Source organism: Pezoporus wallicus, unplaced genomic scaffold (assembly GCF_028554395.1).
Source record: "Pezoporus wallicus isolate ANWC-B61680 ecotype Strahan unplaced genomic scaffold, APGP_CSIRO_Pwel_v1 contig_2348, whole genome shotgun sequence".
NCBI lineage: Eukaryota > Metazoa > Chordata > Aves > Psittaciformes > Psittacidae > Pezoporus > Pezoporus wallicus.
In genome coordinates this window covers 1,510,827-1,518,681 of record NW_026636985.1, presented here as the reverse complement: position 1 = coordinate 1,518,681, position 7,855 = coordinate 1,510,827, and the positions used below count along the sequence as shown (strand labels likewise).

General features: G+C 49.1%; 1 long non-coding RNA gene across 1 annotated transcript; it reads left to right on the top strand.

Moving 5' to 3' along the window:
- The first annotated feature begins 2,938 nt into the window (after nt 1-2,938).
- Nucleotides 2,939-7,651, top strand: LOC130595647 (uncharacterized). Its single transcript, XR_008971358.1, has 3 exons — nt 2,939-3,041; nt 5,739-6,549; nt 7,352-7,651. It is a non-coding gene; the product is annotated as an uncharacterized LOC130595647 (long non-coding RNA).
- The last annotated feature ends 204 nt before the right edge of the window (nt 7,652-7,855 follow it).

Below are 7,855 nucleotides of genomic sequence, written 5' to 3'. Positions count from 1 at the left end.
GGGAAGGCAGGAAAAAGAAACCAAACTCAATTGCTTGGTGGTTTCCCAGCTATAAACTCCCTTTCACAATGATTGATTTAAGGTTGCACCCACCATGGGTGAGGTGCTGGGCCAAGACATGGGAACTGGAGCATGAGCTCCAACAGGGCACACTGGGACTATAGCACAGAGGCTTTGTCCCACTCAGATGACAAGTATCCAGCATACAGACCTGCTCCCTCTCTCTGCTCTTATTGCCCATGAGAGCTGCTTATCATGGCAAGCACCAGCCAGCATGGTTTATCTCTGCAGGAAAACAGCCAACACACTGACCTAGACCCAGTTGTCCCAACGCAAATGCCTTGGTGGCAGGTTGTGTTACTGGTTGAAATGGAAAGGCACCAAACACACCCGAAGCCAGGCACGTACAGGTGCTAAAAGAAGAAGGAAAGAGAAGGTGAAAGCTGATCTGGCCTTATCAGTAACGTGGCACAGTGCTTGCCCGTGCTCTGAGTGGAGAAAACAGCAAGGATGAGCAGGATTTCACTGAGGTGTCCAAGGGGAATTCACTCCAGCGTCTTCCTGACAAGAGACAGAGGTACAAAAACCAATACAGTGACTTCTCGTCAAGCAATAGCTCTGTAAAACACTGTTCAACAGGGCTGTAAAGGTTACAGAGGGAGAGAAATAACATCTGCAGCTTTGAGGTTCAAATTCCTTTGCGGGATGCATTTGGTGAAGGCAAGAAAGAGCTGGAGATGGGTGAAGGCCAGGCTCTCCTGGTCTTGAGTTGAGCATCCTTGGTTTTAATCATAGAAGGTTTTGGGTTGGAAAGGACCTTAAGATCATCCAGTTCCAACCCCCTGCCATGAGCAGGGATGTCTCACACTAGACCATGTCCCCTAAGGCTCTGTTCAAGCTGGCCTTGAACACTGCTATAGATGGAGGATTTAGCACTTCTTTGGGCAACCTATTCCCAAATCATCATCTTTGAGTTGCATCTGATTGGTACAGGCGCTTAGTGCATGGTTTAGTGGTGGCTTTGGCAGCGCTGGGTTAACATTGGACTCGGTGATCTTAAAGGTGTTTCCCAACCTACACAACTCCATGATAGCCGTACAATAACCTGATGGCAGGGAAAATTCCCTAGGGCTGGTTATTTCTCAATCATTCCTGTAGAAGGCCAGGAAAGCTTGGAAAGAACCAGCTGGATCCTGTCTCCTGGGTGTGGGCTGCACAAATGGCTCTAAGCTCCGGGATCCATAAGGGCATCCGATCGCCCACTTCCGCCTCCTCAAATAAATCAGTTCCATCCCCAAAATGCAAGCGAGTGCTGGGGAAGGAGACCAGTGAATCCCTGCCATCACAAACAAGGGGTTTATTTCACATGGAGCATTAGGTTGCATTTGCATGGCTACAACATCAGATCCATTATTCATGAGCAGAAGCTGCAGGGACCCCGGCCTCCCTGACTCGCACAGACATTCCCAGAGTCCCAAGATCAGGCATCCTTCTTGCTGCTCTAAGCAATCTCTCTTTAAAAGGAGCAGGGCAGAGTGGCAGCTTGAGTTTGTATTCATGGGTGGGTCTGTTCAAGGCATAGCATCTACCACAGGATGTAAAAACCAGGCTCGTGGGTCAGGGAGGGGAGAAATGGGTTCAGCAAATGGAGTCCCCCGTGGCTGATGTTGGCAGGGAAGAGATATATCCCTCCTATGGTCCAGCTCCTTTCCCACTGGGTGACACATGGTGTGTCATGGAAGGAGCTGCAGTGACATGGAAGAAGGTTGGGAAGGCTGGGAGAGGATGAATGCCCCAAGCAATGGGATTTGTGTTTGTGTCTCCTTAAGCGGGGGGACTGGAGAGCGTGTCCCATGGGAAGTGTTGCTGCTGGGAGAAGGGGAGCACCACAGGCCTTTGGAGGAGAGGATGGTGATTCCAGCAGATCCTCTTCATGGGAATAATGGCCTGGAGTTGAGAGGATAAAGAGAGGTGAGTGGAGAAATGGGGGCAATACCTGGCTGTGCAGTGTCAATGCAGAAAGGGATTAGGGGGTAACAGCGCAGCCGGTAGGATAAGCCAACAGCATGATGCTTGTACACTACCAAAGCAAGTAACAGGGAAGCAAATGCAGAAAGGTGTTAAGCATCATGCTGTATGTAAGACATGAGGATTGCTATCCCTTATGCAAACTCGGGTGTTTGGAAACACTTCCTCAGATGGGGAATCCTGCGGGAGGTAACAGGCAGGAGCAGGCAGTGGGAAGACTCCCATGTATTGCAAAGCTCCATAGATGTGCTCTGTAGCCAGTGAGGCAATGACAGCCTCGGCTTAATTTGCAATTAGGGGAGTTGCATTATTGCTTTAGGAAAATCCCCCTGGGAGAAGATGCTGAAGCCCCTTTATGGGACCCTTCAACAAGCATCGCTCGAGGAAGGCCAGAGCTGAGTCTTCCTCATAGTAGGAAGAGCAGAACGACCTTGGGGCCGAGCCATAAACACTGAGGGCAATGAGCATCAGAAGAGCTCCCCCTGTCAGTGTGTGGCCTGCAACAGAGAAAGCAAAGGGATATTTCTGGAGGAGCCTTGTATTGTTTCAGGACAGCATCTTTAGCACTGGGAGAAGAAGAAGCAGTTCTGGGAAGCGGTGCCAATCCAACAGTGAGTTGCTGTCAGTGTGAGGCACTCCCCTGCTTTCTTACCCAGCAAAAAAACCCATAATCAACATAAATGAGACAAAGAAAAGTAATTAAAGATCTCCAGAAATGCTGGAGTTTGCATTTAGTGTATGACAGGCACAAAAGAAAGATGCTGAAAGGGAGCATTTCCAGTAAGCAAACCCCAGACTGTGATAGGATGCTGACTGCTGGATATCTTGACCTTTTCTTGCTGTTCAGCAGTGAGCAGAGATGGGAATGCCAGCCCTGCTTCTCCCTGCACATCCTTCTGCATCCCTTCACAGCAAAAGGCAGCAGCAGAGCTTTGACACCATCCTCACACCCCTCCTTGTGCCCAGGTCGTGTACACAGTGGCTTCCCTCCCTTGGAAACTGCACAGCATCGGGTAAATGTGAGTTTAAACTAGAGAACAGCACGGGCTCAGGGATGTTTCCTATGGACCTGCCTCAGATTTGCTGGGAATTGGGGCTGTTTGCATCCACTCCAAGCCCTCAGTCTCTGCAGGGAGTAAGAACGCTTCACACTGGGATAGAGGGAAAACATCTTTGGTGTGTGATGGTCAAATCATCAACCTGAGTGGAAACCCCTCTCCTGTTATCATGTTGATCACAGGGAATCTACCCTGATTCCAAGGGACTCGTGGTCACTTGGTATGAACAGAAACTTCCCTTCAAGCCTCTTCCCGCTGCAGAAGGCACAAGCTTCATTCCAGCACCAACCTCTCCAAGGCATTGCCCACGGGGGTCTCACCCCATCTAGGGCCAGGCTGTCCCTCCCTGACCCACCGCCCCTTCCGTGGTGTGTACGTGCCATCTGGTGGCAAAGGGAGGGAAGAAAGGATGCTTTACATTAGTTTTGCCAAGAAAAAGGCTGTTAAAGGGAAGGGGCTGGAGCACCCAAAGCTTAAATGTGGCCACTTCCAGGAGAGCAGGCTCTGGTGAGCAGTCTAAAAGCCCTTGTTCCAGCCTCCATCACAAGCTTTAGCGTGTTGCAAGCCCTGATTGCTGGTAAATACTTTGCCAGGAGGCTGTTTTCCGATGGAAGCAGCAATTTGTCTCTGTAGAGGTATTCTGGTTTCTTACTATAAAAATAAGGCAACCTGCAAGGACTGGTGATTAAAACTGCCCCTTTTTCTTGGCTTTCAGTTGCACTTTTTCCCCATTACCGTGGCTTTTCCCCCTTCTTTTCATACTTTTTCCCTTTGCCGTCCCCTCAGCGGAGAAATGAACTGACAAGAAAGAGGAGAAACAATCAAAACTGGCAATCAGAGTCAACAGCCAGGAAATGACCATGTGTTTCTGCTTTCTCCTAGAGGAAGAAAACAGGGAAATGGGTATCAGGGAATTAGAATGTTTCTCTGTAGCATCAATTTATCAATTATTGATTATAATGCTCTAATATTTGAGTTTGGAGTGAAGTGCAGAGATTTATGGGGGGTTTTATTGCATAGATAAAGTTGGTTGCCAACAGCCCAGTGTGAACTGACTTACTGAAAACACAGTGACAGCAGAGAGAGAAATGCAATAGGTTATTACCCACTTGGTTTTGAACAGGATCTCGAGGCGAAGGGACATGCTGAGACCAAGGTTTCATAAGGCTATACTTCACCCCTGTGTAAAGGGACAGTGCAAGGCCACACATCACTTATGCCTTATTTATAGGTATTAAATAAGACTTCTCTAGAACACAGCTCTTGAGCTGACCCTCTGCAGATGGGTGAATTGCACCCTAAAGCAAATATAGAAAACTTGTATTATTCATCAGCCTCTGTTACTTGAGGTTATTGCAGGGGGAGATGTTGCCTGTCTTGACTGAAGAGCAGACGCTGGCCTCGGTGACTTATGTTTGCATAATTACACTGTACATTCTGTCCTGCTGTGCCTGTCTAATTACACTTTTAACTAAGGAAAAGCAGTTCTGTACATGCAGGGGCTTCTATCCGAAGCTTTCAAGGCCAGGTTTTCAAGTATTCAGGTGTAAGGGTGGCTGCAAAACAGCAGGAAAAGAAAGAATAGCAGAAAGAAGCCAGGTGCTTCTCCTGCCTGGGTTTTTAGGATGCTCAGCTGGGATGAAACAGGCTCCTTCCCTACCAGTCAGCCTTTGTGGTCTACCTGCCCTTGATCCTACTCCCAAACCATTGGGAAGGAAAGAGGTCCCGTCTCCCAAGCAGCATTTTGGTTGTGTGGGTTTGAGGGGAGCAGCTCGCAGTAAGTGATGCTGAGGACCATCAAAGCCAAGCTTTGTTTGGCTTTATACTTGTATTGATGACTTCAGGCACTAAACCAGTCATGGGGAACCCAACAAAGCTTCCTGGTAATAAAAACCAAACCCAGGAGAAAGCAGAAGCCCAGAGGAGTGCCCTTAGGAAGGTGTTAAAAGGGGATAAGGATGTAATTGCGCTGTACACAAGCTGGGTTTGCTGTCTGTGTGCTCAGGGAGGAGCTGCAAAGGGAAAAGCCAGTGCATGGATCAGAGGATAACACAAGAGCCCTGCCAGGGACCAGAGGGGCTGCAGTGGGAGGAGGGAGCTGCAGAATAAATGAAGGCTGGAAACTGGAAGAAGGCATCAGAGAGGACAAGTGCCTGGGATAGTGAGGGTCAATCTCCCTCTTACAGTCAGGTCCTTTCGATACCAGCCTCCCTGTTTGAACTTGGTACATCAAGCTTGTCTTGGTTTTCTGTTTTAAGTCAATAGAGCGTTATCCTGTAGCATAGTTGCCTTGTAATCAAAGCACTGCTGTTGCCACAGCCAGAGGACAGAGCCAGACTCAGGGATGATCACAAAAGGACAAGAGGCAATGGGCACAAACTGAAATGCAGGGCCTCCGTTTACACCCAGAGAAAAGCTTTTCCTTGTGGTTTTTCTTTCCTAAACATGCGAGCTGTTTAGGAAAACAGCTCTCTTCAACGCTGGAAGGGGTTGTCCAGAGAGTTTGTGGTGTGTCTGTCCTTGGTGATGCTCAAAACCCAACAGGACACGGCACTGAAGGGATCCTGCTCTGAGCAGAGGGGTTGGATGGGGACAAACCTGAACTGTTCTGTGATTTAACAGCAGAATCCCCATCTCTTGTTTCCCTGCCAGATGTGAGCCACCATCGGCACTGCTTGGTGACTGCCTGCATCTCAACACCCCGGTCTCCTCTTTCCAGGTAAGGAAAACCAAACCATCACATCCCCACGTCCTTCTTGTCTGTTTCCCTTCAGGGAGCAGAGCCTGCTTGAGTGTCAGTGCCTGCAGCTGCAAAAGCAGTTCTCTGCAGCCCTCTAGTGCTTATCAAACACATGGAAGGAGCAGAGTTGGCAGCAGCCATGGGGAAAAGGGGTGAGGATTGCTCAGGCTCCGTGTCCTTCACCCTCTGTGGCCATGGCTTTGCAGCCCAGCAGCGGTCCTGAGCCTTGGGAAGAGCCTCACCCTGCAACAGGTAACCTTGAGCAGGCAGGAGGAGGTTTAGAGGCTCTCAAGGCCTCTGCCCCAAGGGCCCCTGTACCACCCCTTGTCCTGTCCCTCCATCCCTTGCCCAAAGCCCCTCTCCAGGTTTCCTGTAGGCCCTGGCTCCCCATGGCTCAGCTCGGAGGTGATGCTCATCTGGGGATGCAGCGGCTCAGCAGGAGCGTTTCCCCAGGGGTTCACTGTACCATTTGTATTTGTTATTTCTTTTCCAGGGGAAGGCAGTGTAACTGTTCAAACATCGTTCCTCCTTGCCACACTGGTGTGAAATAGAGGCTTTTATTTGCCAACAGGACAGAGCATCCGCTGGTATTTACCTGAGCAGCTTTAGTGTTTAGACAGGCTCCTGATCCACAGAGCACGTTCCCAGCAGAGGTGTGCTGGGGTACAGGAAGAGCACGTTGCCCACACAAAGGGGAGATTGGTTTTGTATCACCAACATCCGGTATGGAAATGATTTAATAACTCCACTCCATGGAGCATCACTGGGGGTTCATTGTAAGTCCCATCCCAAAGCGCATCCTCTCTCCCCTTCTCCTGTGTGCCCTGTTAGCTCCGTGGACCCTTTTCCCATGCCTTCATCCTTCCTTTCTTAGGCACATGCTGTAGTTCCCCACATCCTACAGAATCAGGGATGAACACCATGATTTGGCCCAGTAAAGGGAATGGGTTGGGAAAAGGGTACAGTTTATTAGTCCCTTTCCTGACAGCTTTTGCCTATTCATGTTAGGCTCCTGCTGTGACAAAAATACCCCAACTTGGGGGACTTTCTGCATCTGTTTCACACTTCTACCAAAAACACTCCTCCAGTTCTCATTAAAGTAAAAAATCAACCTCTTTTGCCAAATAACAGATAGAAAACCCCTAAAAGTTAATTAAATGACAGTGGCTTTAAAGGCTCTTTTTGATAACATCCTGAAAAGCTGCTTTAGAACAGGATTTCTCCCACAAATCTCCAACAAAAGAAATGGTCTGCATACAGGAATACTTGGAAGGATTAATTCTCTGGAGCTCCAGAGACAAACTGATACCAGCTCCATTGGAACAGCTCAGCTGGGCCTCATAGCTGTAGGATTAAGCCCTTCCCCAGCCCCACACTGAGGTCCACACAAGGCAGGCAATGTGAGCCCCATTGCAGTTCCCACTTTTCCCCACAGTCAAATGGAATTGGGTTTCTTTAAAGCGAGTTGCCTGGGTTTTGACTTCCTACCCATCGAGGCTCTGAAAAGCTGCTTTTATCCCTGCAGAGCTCAGAGGCTCAGCCAGGATGGAGCTGAAGGAACCAGGACTTCAGGATGCTCCAGCTCTGCTGATATTGGGATCTATGTTGGTGGAATGAGCAGGAAAGGTCCATAAGCAACAGACGTCCCCATTAAGGGACAGTGATAGATTTACAAGAGATAGAAGTAGAAAAGAAGGTAAAAAGAAAACTGAGGTAAAAACTGGGTTATGCCCATGAAGCATCGGATTTGGTCCATGAATTGAGAAGGGCTTTGGGGTTTCGGCAGATGCTGAAATCCCCCTCAGTAAAACAGGAATCTCTGGCACGCTCCTTTTCCAGCAGTCCAGGCTGAAGCTGCCTTTAAGGAACAACCTGTATAACCTTGTCAGCTCCCGTTTTCCACACGTTTTTCCATGCTCTGTGTCCTCGGGATCTGGGGAGTTTAATTTTCCCAGCACGAGCAGCCAGAGGCTGTGAGTCCCTATCAGGGCTCACTCAGCCACATCAAAAGGAGCAGGACACATCAGAG